Here is a 15,720-nt window from a genome sequence, read left to right as displayed (position 1 = left end):
GAACACTTTCCCACCTGATGAAACGAATCCACACAAATGTACAAATCGAATATTTAATATAGCAAAAGGTATATACAACGTTCACTTGTTTACACTTATGATTTGAAATATGCACTTGTATGGCAAATGAGTATTCGTAGGTAAATCAACATTGAATGTCCAATCTCTGGTTACGCAGGGAGTAAGTATACAACCTGGATATTTAGGAAACTATAGCGATGGTACTTAGATGATTATAGCTGGATACACTAAGGGGGGGGGGGGTCCCGCTGGTTGTAAGACAGTAGGAGGGGGGGGTTAGAGAAGCCGCTGGCGGTATCCCATCTGGCCGACGGTTTCTTGGGAGAATTCAAAGTCTTGAACACGGTGCCCACAGAACCTCGGTCCGCAGACGAATACAGCTGGACCCTCTGGTGGACGGTAGCTGCCGGTCCACAACGGAGAGACGTGAGGCGACCTCACTGGTGTAGAGCGCCGTCTCACTTGGAGTCCTCTCCGGGGGGTAGTTCCAACACTCCGCAGTGTTGGCCGTTATCCATGGAATAATCAAAGCACCCAAAGCATAATCCAAGCCGTGGAAGGCTCGCCGTCGTCCGGGTAGAGTAATCCAATATACAGGTCCAGTCGCCCTGGCCCGGAGCTCCTCGGATGCAAGCACCACTAGGGGTCTGCCCAGCCTGGTTAAGCGTCCAGATAACGTCAGGAACGATGGGGGTACTGATAACTTTATAACTCTAACCGAACGATGCACCATACATAAATAGACTATTATTAGCTTAATAGAATACGTCCAACTCGACGGTATAGTGCCAAACTATGACTATTCAACTATTAATCCACACGATATCTCAATGCCTATTCTGAGGCCAAGTAGGCCTTACTACACCACACGTGCGTCGTGGGTGAGGCTTCGCGTCTGTCACTCTGTTGGAGGGTAAAGAACTGGACTAAAAGAAATTCTACTTTACTTGCGCCATATATATATGCGCTATGAACAAATAGTACCATTCGTATTTCGCCAGACGTATTCCTGCGCGGAACCGGGGCTTGCCACGACATGTTGGGCGGCACGATTGAACTTGAACCTAGGGGTATGGCAACCTGGCGCCAGGTTCTCGTCCAATGGTAGAATGAAACTATTATGGGCTGTTTAGTAGACTAAAGGGATATTCAGTGCATATTGTACAAGGAATATACAGGGGATATCAAACGATATACAAACACTATTTAAATATATATAAATAAATATATATATTCGGTTTAATCTGATCCTTCACAACAGCCGCCCCCTAATTAGTCCCACCTAATTAGCTAAGCAGAGACAGATTAACCGCACTGTCTACCACTCAAGGTCCGCTGTAAGGGTCAGTCAACTCACAAAGTCATGGGGTCATGGTCATCATCGATAGTATCTGGGAGTCGGGGCAGTTCTATGAGCCTCGCCACGGGTCGTGTGTAAGTGCGCCCTTGGACGAGTACTTCAGCTGCTCGGACCTTGCCATCGGCACCGGTGATCACTTTGCTTACGCGGCCAGCCGGCCACATAGCTCTGGGTAGTGACTGGTCAATAATCATGACGACTGTTCCTTCTGTCAAATTGTCTCTCTCTTTTACCCACTTCTGGCGGGTCTGTAGAGACGGTAGGTAGTGGAGTAGGAAGCTGCTCCAAAACTTGTCAGCTAGTACTTGACTGTACCTCCACATTCTTCGGCCGTTCGCTTCTTCAGGCCTGTACATTGTCTGGGGTAGCGCGGGGTCCAGCCGCCCCATTAGGAGTGTGTTGGGGGTGACTGGGTCGACATCTGCTACATCACTGGAGACGTAACCGAGGGGCTTTGAGTTCAATACTCCCTCGATCTCCGTGAGGACTGTCATTAGGACTTCCTCCGCCACAGTCTGGGCCCCAAGCACGGCGTACAGGGCTGTCTTTATAGAACGTACTTCTCGTTCCCAGGTTCCACCGAAGTGGGGTGCGTTCGGGGGATTAAACTGGAAGTCAATCTGGGATGGAGCGAGGTGGGTCTTAAGTTCTGGGCCCATAGCTTGGAAGCTCTCTCTCAGCTCTCTTTCTCCGCCTTTGAAGTTTGTCCCGTGATCAGACAACAATGTAGACGGTTTTCCTTTCCGTGATGTGAATCTTCGGAAGGCCATAAGGAATGAGTCTGTGCTCATGGTCGGAAGGAGCTCGATATGTATCGCTCTGGTGGTCATGCATTTGAATACAATACCCCACCGCTTCTCGGTTCCTCTTCCTCTCTTTATATACAACGGGCCAAAGCAGTCCATGCCTGTGGAGTGGAATGGCTTGTCGCCGATTCGGAGGCGACAGGGGGGTAAGTCAACCATCCGTGGTATGCTGGGCTGCGCGCGCCACTTACGGCAGTCTAGACAGGTTCGCTGGAAGCGCCGTACTGCTTCTCTCCCTTGCAGTATCCAATAACGACGTCTGATCTCCGCGAAGACTCTCTCTGCTCCTGCGTGGTGTACATCCTCGTTGTATTTCTTTATGATCAGCTCTGTGACCTTGTGTCGGCTGTTCAAGACGATCGGGTACTTAATATCATCCGGTAGATCGGGGGCTCTCCGCAGGCGACCACCCACTCTGATGAGATTATGGGCGTCACTCTCTGGTGCCAGGTGGAGCAGTCTGCTGTCTGATGGGACGGGGTTTCCTCCCTGTAGACAGTCTAGCTCATCGGGGAACGAGTCTCTCTGGGCTCGTTGTAGTAGAAGTTCTGCTTCTTCGTAGTCAGCTGCTGACATGTCAGTGGTGGACTGAATCTCTGGGTGGTGCCGCAGGAATGTTCTTTGCTGCGCACTCGCTAGGGTAATGCAGTCATCTATGTTGGGGTCTGTGGAGGCGACTGTGCTCAGTCCACAGAACATAGGTTTCTTGTTCTCAGCCTCCTCGTTACTTGCTTCCCGTGGGGTGGGCGTAGGCCACTCTCCTTCCGGGAGCTTGAGGAATTCTGGTCCGTCACTGTAGATGTTGCGACGGGTTAGGTCATCCAGAGACATTCCCCGGGTGATGACGTCAGCTGGGTTGTGTTTCTGTAGTGCAAATGTAGCACAGCACGGGCTGCATGTGGTTCCGAAGGGGAGTACTTCCCACTGGTAGATGGCTGGGTTCTCATCTCCGATCCTCTCTCTCCATAGGAACCGCAGCAGGGGCTTGTCCTCCTCTACTAGTCTCACCTGCAAGAACATCCCTTTGATATCCCCGCTGATAGCCACCTTGTCCTGGCGGAAGCGCAGTAGCACGCCTAGTAGGGAGGGGCCGAGTGTGGGGCCGGGCAAGAGCTCTTTATTCAGATTTTGGGATCCGATCTGGTAGCTGCAGTTAAACACAATGTGATCCTTGCCGTTGTGATGGACCTTGTGATGCGGCACGTACCATGATTCGGTCGTCTGATCGGCCTCTTTAATGTCAATCTTTGTTACGTGTCCCGCTGTGATTAGCTTCTCAATCTCAGCGCGGTACACACTCTCTTGAGCGGGGTCTTTGGCTAGGCGCCGCTCTGTGTTCAATAGATAGCGCTCCGTGGCGTCTTTCTTTGCGTGAAAGGTGGGCATTCCCTCTCGCCTCAGGAGTGGAGTTGCGTATCTCATCACTCCGCCGACTGTGACTCTCTTTGTCCCCTGCTCGAGTAGGTTGATGGCGTAAATGTCTTCTTTAGAACGAATATCTTTCTTTTCGTTCTTAAAGGGCATTGTCTCTAGTGTCCATAGCCTCTCGACATGCTGCAGGAGAGTGGTGTCTTCTTCTGTCGTTCTGGAGTGGAGGCAGCTAGTGGCTGCGGTTCGGTTGAGAGATTTAGCGAGGGGGCCTTGTAGGGTCCACCCTAGGCAGGTCTCGACTGCTGCAGGACAGCCTCGGGGTCCTGTATGGACCCGGTCAATCGGGCCTATGAGTTCTGCATGGTCGGAGCCTATCAACAGGGTCGGGGTAGCGCCGTCTATGAGCGGGATAGGTAATTGGCGCAGGTGCACATATTTATCCATCAACTTGGCGACAGGGTAGGTGTACTGCGATAGTCCTATTTCTTGGCTGGTGAAAGCATTTGTAATCTTGTACCGTCGCTCTGGCTGCCCGTTTGCTGCGATAGTGAAGGAGACATTCTCGCCCTTTATCGTCTTTAAATCTCTTCTTATTGTCCGAATCGTCATTTCGTTCTTGCTCCCCCGCAGTCCCAGCTGGGCCGCAGCGGACGCGAGCAGAAGGGTCTTCTCTGACCCGTCATCAAGGACGGCGTAAGTGTCCATGACTTTATCTTGGTAGCTCAATGTCACACGGACTACCTTTAAGAGCACTTGGGCGCCGCTGCTGCTGGCGGGGTCAATGTACATGACACTTGCCTTGGTGCCGCTCGATGGTGCAGGTGGAGGCCGTCTTCTGTTACTGTCGTGTAGTATATCTAGATGGGCTCCATCGCACCAACTGCACCTTTTCTTTAGGCGGCATTCGGCTGCCATGTGTGGCCGCGCACATCGGTAACAGCGCCTGTTGGACTTTATCCATTGACTCACTTCTTCTGCATTCATCTTTGTGAATAGGTCACATTGTGACAGCCAGTGTTCTTTCTCACAGTAGGGACACGCTATCTTCCACTTCTCTTTTCTCGAGGGGGTGCTGTGACTCTTACTGCTCGGTACTGACTCTGATTGGTGCATGACAGTCACCGATCTTCTTCCATCATTTATTCTCCTGGATCCCTCTCTGGAGCTTGGCGTGCTCCGCCCGAATGTATCCAGTCGTAAGCTGCTGACTTCTCTCGCCAGGAAGTCGGCTAGATCAAGGAGGGATGGCTCGGGGCCGTTGGGATCCCGGTAGTCTCTCTGCCGCCTAAAACGCTCCTGTCTTGCGGGTGGCAGCTTCTCCAAAATCCTCTCGACGTTAGAGTTGGCGTATAGCTCATGCATGCCCTTTTCCCGTTGCGCTCCCAGCATCCCTACCAGGGACTGCACTTTGATTGACAGGTCGTCTAATGAGCGATTGTCTGTGGCTGGGGGTAGGCGATCAATATGCCTTATCTCTTGGATTACGTAATCCCATATACGTCCATATCTCTGGTCCAGCGCCGCTAGGGCCGCTGTGTATGGTGTCGAAGAGGTGGCATAGGCTAGCGCTATATTGTGCGCTCGCGGTACTTTCAGGTGCTTCAGTAATATTGCATACTTGTGGCGTTCATCAGCGACATCCACCATCATTGTCTCTAAGCACATCCGGAGCTCCGTGTACTGTGCTCGACTCTCATAGGCGAAGTCTGGAAATGACGGCGTGGCAATGTATGACGCCGTGGATGGCTGATACATCGGCGAGCGTTGGGGGAGAGACCTCCTGGGCGAGTCCCCTCTTGCGCCTCGCTGTGGGCTGGTACTGACAGGGTACCATGGCCCGCTGGTCCAGGTGCTATTCCTCGGGGCTGGTCGTGCGTCGTGCTCACCCGCGAATAGAGTCGGGGGTCTGTAGCGCAGCGCCGCGGGGGTATAGCCTGGACTGTACTGGACCTCCTGGTCCGGTGGAGTACTGTGCTGTCGTCGGGCTTGGTTCTCCTCCTCTCCCTCTTCTTCCTCTATCAGATCTTCCAGATCCTGTAATCGTTTATTTAGCTTCTCCGCAGTGTATGCCGCTCCTTCCTTGTAGCTGGGTCTCGCTTGGACCGGTCTGGGAAGGGGGTCTGCGGGGGGTCTAGGCTCGGTCTGTTGGTCAAGTTCAGGGTCGCTTGCTCGTTGAGGAGACGCTGCCCTTGACTGTTGTCTCGACGAGTTCCTTGAACCCCTGGCGGAGGGAGAGGGTGTTGCCTTGCGGATCAGCTGCTCCATTAGCTGCGCTTGTAACTTGTCGCGCTCGACTTCGCGCTTGGTGAGATCTGCTTCTCTTTGGGCACCGGCAGCGGCGCGCTGGGCGTCGGCCCGGTCTCTTGCCATATTCTCTTCTGTCTGAAGGCGTCTCATCTCCAGGCGTGTGCGCTCTTCTTCGCTCCGTTGTTGTGCTTGGAGACGGTCGCGTTCACCCTGAAGTCGATCGCGTTCGGTAGAGGCTGTCAGGCTGACGAGGAACGCCTGTTGTAGCATCCTCTCCGCTTTGCTGGGGGAAGGCGGTTGTGGAGGTGAGCCGCTCCTGCGTGAGCCGCTCCTGGGGGTACTCGTTGGGGAGTCCTGGAGTTCTATTTCCTCGGCGCTCTCCTCCTCTTCTTCCGTGCAGAGTTCTCTCTCTGTAGGGTTGTCTTCCTCCCGGGGGTGGTCGGGAACTACTTCTTCTGTAGTGGCGGGGGGTAAAGGCATGTCCGCTCCCTCCTGGTCCCCACCGTGGGCTTGGTCAGTTACATTAGGACCTACTAGGGCCTCTGTGGTCGGGGAAACCTGGTCGTTAAGGTCAGACATAATTTTACTTTCTACTTTTACCGCGTTTACCGTTTGTCGAAGGCTAGGTAGTTGACTGACAGTGTAATCCTCTAAGTACTGAGGTGGCTGTCGTCTGCGCCGCGGGCGTTCTAGGTTAGGAGGACCGTTTCGTGGAGTGTTCATCATAGGCCATTTCAATATTAATAACACTATATTAATATTACACTAGTTACCCTCCGGCTCGAAGGACCAATTGTAACTGAGGGGTACAATTCCCTGACTGTATTGTTAGATATGGTATTTAATACCACTACCTCTTGTACTTTAACTTCTGGCCATCCAGTACATGATATAAGTATGATGAACACTTTCCCACCTGATGAAACGAATCCACACAAATGTACAAATCGAATATTTAATATAGCAAAAGGTATATACAACGTTCACTTGTTTACACTTATGATTTGAAATATGCACTTGTATGGCAAATGAGTATTCGTAGGTAAATCAACATTGAATGTCCAATCTCTGGTTACGCAGGGAGTAAGTATACAACCTGGATATTTAGGAAACTATAGCGATGGTACTTAGATGATTATAGCTGGATACACTAAGGGGGGGGGGGGTCCCGCTGGTTGTAAGACAGTAGGAGGGGGGGGTTAGAGAAGCCGCTGGCGGTATCCCATCTGGCCGACGGTTTCTTGGGAGAATTCAAAGTCTTGAACACGGTGCCCACAGAACCTCGGTCCGCAGACGAATACAGCTGGACCCTCTGGTGGACGGTAGCTGCCGGTCCACAACGGAGAGACGTGAGGCGACCTCACTGGTGTAGAGCGCCGTCTCACTTGGAGTCCTCTCCGGGGGGTAGTTCCAACACTCCGCAGTGTTGGCCGTTATCCATGGAATAATCAAAGCACCCAAAGCATAATCCAAGCCGTGGAAGGCTCGCCGTCGTCCGGGTAGAGTAATCCAATATACAGGTCCAGTCGCCCTGGCCCGGAGCTCCTCGGATGCAAGCACCACTAGGGGTCTGCCCAGCCTGGTTAAGCGTCCAGATAACGTCAGGAACGATGGGGGTACTGATAACTTTATAACTCTAACCGAACGATGCACCATACATAAATAGACTATTATTAGCTTAATAGAATACGTCCAACTCGACGGTATAGTGCCAAACTATGACTATTCAACTATTAATCCACACGATATCTCAATGCCTATTCTGAGGCCAAGTAGGCCTTACTACACCACACGTGCGTCGTGGGTGAGGCTTCGCATCTGTCACTCTGTTGGAGGGTAAAGAACTGGACTAAAAGAAATTCTACTTTACTTGCGCCATATATATATGCGCTATGAACAAATAGTACCATTCGTATTTCGCCAGACGTATTCCTGCGCGGAACCGGGGCTTGCCACGACATGTTGGGCGGCACGATTGAACTTGAACCTAGGGGTATGGCAACCTGGCGCCAGGTTCTCGTCCAATGGTAGAATGAAACTATTATGGGCTGTTTAGTAGACTAAAGGGATATTCAGTGCATATTGTACAAGGAATATACAGGGGATATCAAACGATATACAAACACTATTTAAATATATATATATAAATAAATATATATATTCGGTTTAATCTGATCCTTCACAACAGCTATAGTAGGTAGCTGCAGGGCTATAGTAGGTAGCTGCAGAGCTATAGTAGGTAGCTGCAGGGCTATAGTAGGTAGTTGCAGAGCTAGAGTAGGTAGCTGCAGTGCTATAGTAGGTAGCTGCAGAGCTATAGTAGGTAGCTGCAGGGCTATAGTAGGTAGTTGCAGAGCTATAGTAGGTAGTTGCAGAGCTATAGCAGGTAGCTGCAGAGCTATAGTAGGTAGATGCAGGGCTATAGCAGGTAGCTGCAGGGCTATAGTAGGTAGCTGCAGGGCTATATTAGGTAGCTGCAGAGCTATAGTAGGTAGCTGCAGTGCTCTAGTAGGTAGCTGCAGGGTTATAGTAGGTAGCTGCAGGGCTATAGTAGGTAGCTGCAGTGCTATAGCAGGTAGCTGCAGGGCTATAGTAGGTAGCTGCAGTGCTATAGTAGGTAGCTGCAGGGCTATAGTAGGTAACTGCAGAGCTATAGTAGGTAGCTGCAGAGCTATAGTAGGCAGCTGCAGAGCTATAGCAGGTAGCTGCAGGGCTATAGTAGGTAGCTGCAGGGCTATAACAGGTAGCTGCAGAGCTTTAGTAGGTAGCTGCAGAGCTATAGTAGGTAGCTGCAGAGCTATAGTAGGTAGCAGCAGGGCTATAGTAGGTAGCTAGAGGGCTATAGCAGGTAGCTGCAGAGCTATAGTAGGTAGCTGTAGAGCTATAGTAGGTAGCTGCAGAGCTATAGCAGGTAGCAGCAGGGCTATAGTAGGTAGCTGCAGAGCTATAGCAGGTAGCTGCAGTGCTATAGCAGGTAGCAGCAGAGCTATAGTAGGTAGCTGCAGGGCTATAGTAGGTAGCTGCAGGGCTATAGCAGGTAGCTGCAGGGCTATAGTAGGTAGCAGCAGGGCTATAGTAGGTAGCTAGAGGGCTATAGCAGGTAGCTGCAGAGCTATAGTAGGTAGCTGAGAAGCTATAGTAGGTAGCTGCAGGGCTATAGTAGGTAGCTGCAGAGCTATAGTAGGTAGCTGCAGAGCTATAGTAGGTAGCTGCAGGGCTATAACAGGTAGCTGCAGAGCTATAGTAGGTAGCTGCAGGGCTATAGCAGGTAGCTGCAGAGCTATAGTAGGTAGCTAGAGGGCTATAGCAGGTAGCTGCAGAGCTATAGTAGGTAGCTGCAGGGCTATAGTAGGTAGCTGCAGGGCTATAACAGGTAGCTGCAGAGCTATAGTAGGTAGCTGTAGAGCTATAGTAGGTAGCTGCAGAGCTATATCAGGTAGCTGCAGGGCTATAGTAGGTAGCTGTAGAGCTATAGTAGGTAGCTGCAGAGCTATAGCAGGTAGCAGCAGGGCTATAGCAGGTAGCTGTAGAGCTATAGTAGGTAGCTGCAGAGCTATATCAGGTAGCAGCAGAGCTATAGTAGGTAGCTGCAGAGCTATAGCAGGTAGCTGCAGGGCTATGGCAGGTAGCAGAAGGGCTATAGTAGGTAGCTGCAGGGCTATAGTAGGTAGCTGCAGGGCTATAGTAGGTAGCTGCAGGGCTATAGTAGGTAGCTGCAGGGCTATAGCAGGTAGCAGCAGGGCTATAGCAGGTAGCTGCAGAGCTATAGTAGGTAGCTGCAGGGATATAGCAGGTAGCTGCAGAGCTATAGTAGGTAGCTGCAGGGACATAGTAGGTAGCTGCAGGGCTATAGTAGGTAGCTGCAGGGATATAGCAGGTAGCTGCAGAGCTATAGTAGGTAGCTGCAGGGATATAGTAGGTAGCTGCAGGGCTATAGTAGGTAGCTGCAGGGCTATAGTAGGTAGCTGCAGAGCTATAGTAGGTAGCTGCAGTGCTATAGTAGGTAGCTGAAGAGCTATAGTAGGTAGCTGCAGGGATATAGTAGGTAGCTGCAGGGCTATAGTAGGTAGCTGCAGGGCTATAGTAGGTAGCTGCAGAGCTATAGTAGGTAGCTGCAGTGCTATAGTAGGTAGCTGAAGAGCTATAGTAGGTAGCTGCAAGGCTATAGCAGGTAGCTGAGAAGCTATAGTAGGTAGCTGCAGAGCTATAGCAGGTAGCAGCAGGGCTATAGTAGGTAGCTGCAGAGCTATAGCAGGTAGCTGCAGTGCTATAGCAGGTAGCAGCAGAGTTATAATAGGTAGCTTCAGGGCTATAGTAGGTAGCTGCAGGGCTATAGCAGGTAGCTGCAGGGCTATAGTAGGTAGCAGCAGGGCTATAGTAGGTAGCTGCAGGGCTATAGCAGGTAGCTGCAGAGCTATAGCAGGTAGCTGCAGTGCTATAGTAGGTAGCTGCAGAGCTATAGTAGGTAGCTGCAGGGCTATAGTAGGTAGCTGCAGGGCTATATTAGGTAGCTGCAGAGCTATAGTAGGTAGCTGCAGTGCTATAGTAGGTAGCTGCAGAGCTATAGTAGGTAGCTGCAAGGCTATAGCAGGTAGCTGAGAAGCTATAGCAGGTAGCTGCAGGGCTATAGTAGGTAGCTGCAGGGCTATATCAGGTAGCTGCAGGGCTATAGTAGGTAGCTGTAGAGCTATAGTAGGTAGCTGCAGAGCTATAGCAGGTAGCAGCAGGGCTATAGTAGGTAGCTGCAGAGCTATAGCAGGTAGCTGCAGGGCTATGGCAGGTAGCAGAAGGGCTATAGTAGGTAGCTGCAGGGCTATAGCAGGTAGCTGCATGGCTATAGTAGGTAGCTGCAGGGCTATAGCAGGTAGCTGCAGAGCTATAGTAGGTAGCTGCAGGGCTATAGTAGGTAGCTGCAGGGCTATAGTAGGTAGCTGCAGTGCTATAGTAGGTAGCTGCAGGGGTATAGCAGGTAGCTGAAGAGCTATAGTAGGTAGCTGCAAGGCTATAGCAGGTAGCTGCAGAGCTATAGTAGGTAGCTGCAGGGCTATAGTAGGTAGCTGCAGGGCTATAGTAGGTAGCTGCAGGGCTATAACAGGTAGCTGCAGAGCTATAGTAGGTAGCTGCAGAGCTATAGTAGGTAGCTGCAGAGCTATAGCAGGTAGCAGCAGGGCTATAGTAGGTAGCTGCAGAGCTATAGCAGGTAGCTGGAGGGCTATAGTAAGTAGCAGCAGGGCTATAGTAGGTAGCTGCAGAGCTATAGCAGGTAGCAGCGGAGCTATAGTAGGTAGCTGCAGGGCTATAGTAGGTAGCTGTAGGGCTATAGTAGGTAGCTGCAGAGCTATAGTAGGTAGCTGCAGCGCTATAGTAGGTAGCTGCAGAGCTAGAGTAGGTAGCTGCAGAGCTATAGTAGGTAGCTGCAGAGCTATAGTAGGTAGCTGCAGGGCTATAGCAGGTAGCTGCAGGGCTATAGCAGGTAGCTGCAGGGCTATAGTAGGTAGCTGCAGGGCTATAGTAGGTAGCTGCACGGCTATAGTAGGTAGCTGCAGTGCTCTAGTAGGTAGCTGCAGGGCTATAGTAGGTAGCTGCAGGGCTATAGTAGGTAGCTGCAGTGCTATAGCAGGTAGCTGCAGGGCTATAGTAGGTAGCTGCAGTGCTATAGTAGGTAGCTGCAGGGCTATAGTAGGTAGCTGCAGAGCTATATTAGGTAACTGCAGAGCTATAGTAGGTAGCTGCAGAGCTATAGTAGGCAGCTGCAGAGCTGTAGTAGGTAGCTGCAAGGCTATAGCAGGTAGCTGAGAAGCTATAGTAGGTAGCTGCAGAGCTATAGTAGGCAGCTGCAGAGCGGTAGCAGGTAGCTGCAAGGCTATAGCAGGTAGCTGAGAAGCTATAGTAGGTAGCTGCAGAGCTTTAGCAGGTAGCTGCAGGGCTATAGTAGGTAGCTGCAGGGCTATAGCAGGTAGCTGCAAAGCTATAGTAGGTAGCTGTAGGGCTATATCAGGTAGCTGCATGGCTATAGTAGGTAGCAGCAGGGCTATATCAGGTAGCTGCAAAGCTATAGTAGGTAGCTGTAGGGCTATATCAGGTAGCTGCAGATCTATAGTAGGTAGCTGCAGAGCTATAGCAGGTAGCTGCAGTGCTATAGCAGGTAGCAGCAGGGCTATAGTAGGTAGCTGCATGGCTATAGTAGGTAGCTGCAGGGCTATAGCAGGTAGCTGCAGGGCTATAGTAGGTAGCTGCAGAGCTATAGTAGGTAGCTGCAGTGCTCTAGTAGGTAGCTGCAGGGCTATAGTAGGTAGCCGCAGGGCTATAGTAGGTAGCTGCAGTGCTATAGCAGGTAGCTGCAGGGCTATAGTAGGTAGCTGCAGTGCTATAGTAGGTAGCTGCAGGGCTATAGTAGGTAGCTGCAGGGCTATAGCAGGTAGCTGCAGGGCTATATTAGGTAACTGCAGAGCTATAGTAGGCAGCTGCAGAGCTGTAGTAGGTAGCTGCAAGGCTATAGCAGGTAGCTGAGAAGCTATAGTAGGTAGCTGCAGGGCTATAGTAGGTAGCTGCAGAGCTATATTAGGTAACTGCAGAGCTATAGTAGGCAGCTGCAGAGCTGTAGTAGGTAGCTGCAAGGCTATAGCAGGTAGCTGAGAAGCTATAGTAGGTAGCTGCAGAGCTATAGCAGGTAGCTGCAGGGCTATAGTAGGTAGCTGCAGGGCTATAGCAGGTAGCTGCAAAGCTATAGTAGGTAGCTGCAGAACTATATCAGGTAGCTGCATGGCTATAGTAGGTAGCTGCAGGGCTATAGCAGGTAGCTTCAGGGCTATAGTAGGTAGCTGCAGAGCTATAGCAGGTAGCAGCGGAGCTATAGTAGGTAGCTGCAGGGCTATAGTAGGTAGCTGCAGGGCTATAGTAGGTAGCTGCAGAGCTATAGTAGGTAGCTGCAGCGCTATAGTAGGTAGCTGCAGAGCTAGAGTAGGTAGCTGCAGAGCTATAGTAGGTAGCTGCAGTGCTCTAGTAGGTAGCTGCAGGGCTATAGTAGGTAGCTGCAAGGCTATAGCAGGTAGCTGAGAAGCTATAGTAGGTAGCTGCAGAGCTATAGCAGGTAGCTGCAGGGCTATAGTAGGTAGCTGCAGGGCTATAGCAGGTAGCTGCAAAGCTATAGTAGGTAGCTGCAGGGCTATATCAGGTAGCTGCATGGCTATAGTAGGTAGCTGCATGGCTATAGCAGGTAGCTGCAGGGCTATAGTAGGTAGCTGCAGAGCTATAGCAGGTAGCAGCGGAGCTATAGTAGGTAGCTGCAGGGCTATAGTAGGTAGCTGCAGGGCTATAGTAGGTAGCTGCAGAGCTATAGTAGGTAGCTGCAGCGCTATAGTAGGTAGCTGCAGTGCTCTAGTAGGTAGCTGCAGGGCTATAGTAGGTAGCTGCAGGACTATAGTAGGTAGCTGCAGTGCTATAGCAGGTAGCTGCAGTGCTATAGTAGGTAGCTGCAGGGCTATAGTAGGTAGCTGCAGTGCTATAGTAGGTAGCTGCAGAGCTATATTAGATAACTGCAGAGCTATAGTAGGTAGCTGCAGTGCTATAGTAGGTAGCTGCAGGGCTATAGTAGGTAGCTAGAGGGCTATAGCAGGTAGCTGCAGAGCTATAGTAGGCAGCTGCAAGGCTATAGCAGGTAGCTGAGAAGCAGGTAGCTGAGAAGCTATAGTAGGTAGCTGCAGAGCTTTAGCAGGTAGCTGCAAAGCTATATTAGGTAGCTGTAGGGCTATATCAGGTAGCTGCATGGCTATAGTAGGTAGCAGCAGGGCTATATCAGGTAGCTGCAAAGCTATAGTAGGTAGCTGTAGGGCTATATCAGGTAGCTGCAGATCTATAGTAGGTAGCTGCAGGGCTATAGTAGGTAGCTGCAGAGCTATAGTAGGTAGCTGCAGGGCTATAACAGGTAGCTGCAGAGCTATAGTAGGTAGCTGCAGGGCTATATCAGGTAGCTGCAGGGCTATAGTAGGTAGCTGTAGAGCTATAGTAGGTAGCTGCAGAGCTATAGCAGGTAGCAGCAGGGCTATAGTAGGTAGCTGCAGGGCTATAGCAGGTAGCTGCAGGGCTATAGTAGGTAGCTGCAGAGCTATAGTAGGTAGCTGCAGTGCTCTAGTAGGTAGCTGCAGGGCTATAGTAGGTAGCTGCAGGGCTATAGTAGGTAGCTGCAGTGCTATAGCAGGTAGCTGCAGGGCTATAGTAGGTAGCTGCAGTGCTATAGTAGGTAGCTGCAGGGCTATAGTAGGTAGCTGCAGGGCTATAGCAGGTAGCTGCAGGGCTATATTAGGTAACTGCAGAGCTATAGTAGGCAGCTGCAGAGCTGTAGTAGGTAGCTGCAAGGCTATAGCAGGTAGCTGAGAAGCTATAGTAGGTAGCTGCAGGGCTATAGTAGGTAGCTGCAGAGCTATATTAGGTAACTGCAGAGCTATAGTAGGCAGCTGCAGAGCTGTAGTAGGTAGCTGCAAGGCTATAGCAGGTAGCTGAGAAGCTATAGTAGGTAGCTGCAGAGCTATAGCAGGTAGCTGCAGGGCTATAGTAGGTAGCTGCAGGGCTATAGCAGGTAGCTGCAAAGCTATAGTAGGTAGCTGCAGAACTATATCAGGTAGCTGCATGGCTATAGTAGGTAGCTGCAGGGCTATAGCAGGTAGCTTCAGGGCTATAGTAGGTAGCTGCAGAGCTATAGCAGGTAGCAGCAGAGCTATAGTAGGTAGCTGCAGGGCTATAGTAGGTAGCTGCAGGGCTATAGTAGGTAGCTGCAGCGCTATAGTAGGTAGCTGCAGAGCTAGAGTAGGTAGCTGCAGAGCTATAGTAGGTAGCTGCAGTGCTCTAGTAGGTAGCTGCAGGGCTATAGTAGGTAGCTGCAAGGCTATAGCAGGTAGCTGAGAAGCTATAGTAGGTAGCTGCAGAGCTATAGCAGGTAGCTGCAGGGCTATAGTAGGTAGCTGCAGGGCTATAGCAGGTAGCTGCAAAGCTATAGTAGGTAGCTGCAGGGCTATATCAGGTAGCTGCATGGCTATAGTAGGTAGCTGCATGGCTATAGCAGGTAGCTGCAGGGCTATAGTAGGTAGCTGCAGAGCTATAGCAGGTAGCAGCGGAGCTATAGTAGGTAGCTGCAGGGCTATAGCAGGTAGCTGCAGGGCTATAGTAGGTAGCTGCAGAGCTATAGTAGGTAGCTGCAGCGCTATAGTAGGTAGCTGCAGTGCTCTAGTAGGTAGCTGCAGGGCTATAGTAGGTAGCTGCAGGGCTATAGTAGGTAGCTGCAGTGCTATAGCAGGTAGCTGCAGTGCTATAGTAGGTAGCTGCAGGGCTATAGTAGGTAGCTGCAGTGCTATAGTAGGTAGCTGCAGAGCTATATTAGATAACTGCAGGGCTATATCAGGTAGCTGCATGGCTATAGTAGGTAGCTAGAGGGCTATAGCAGGTAGCTGCAGAGCTATAGTAGGCAGCTGCAAGGCTATAGCAGGTAGCTGAGAAGCTATAGTAGGTAGCTGCAGAGCTTTAGCAGGTAGCTGCAAAGCTATATTAGGTAGCTGTAGGGCTATATCAGGTAGCTGCATGGCTATAGTAGGTAGCAGCAGGGCTATATCAGGTAGCTGCAAAGCTATAGTAGGTAGCTGTAGGGCTATATCAGGTAGCTGCAGATCTATAGTAGGTAGCTGCAGGGCTATAGTAGGTAGCTGCAGAGCTATAGTAGGTAGCTGCAGGGCTATAACAGGTAGCTGCAGAGCTATAGTAGGTAGCTGCAGGGCTATATCAGGTAGCTGCAGGGCTATAGTAGGTAGCTGTAGAGCTATAGTAGGTAGCTGCAGAGCTATAGCAGGTAGCAGCAGGGCTATAGTAGGTAGCTGCAGAGCTATAGCAGGTAGCTGCAGGGCTATAGTAAGTAGCAGCAGGGCTATA

This window comes from Notolepis coatsorum, assembly GCF_963971535.1.
Source record: "Notolepis coatsorum genome assembly, chromosome: 17".
Taxonomy (NCBI): domain Eukaryota; kingdom Metazoa; phylum Chordata; class Actinopteri; order Aulopiformes; family Paralepididae; genus Notolepis; species Notolepis coatsorum.
Note: the sequence above shows the minus strand (reverse complement) of the source record.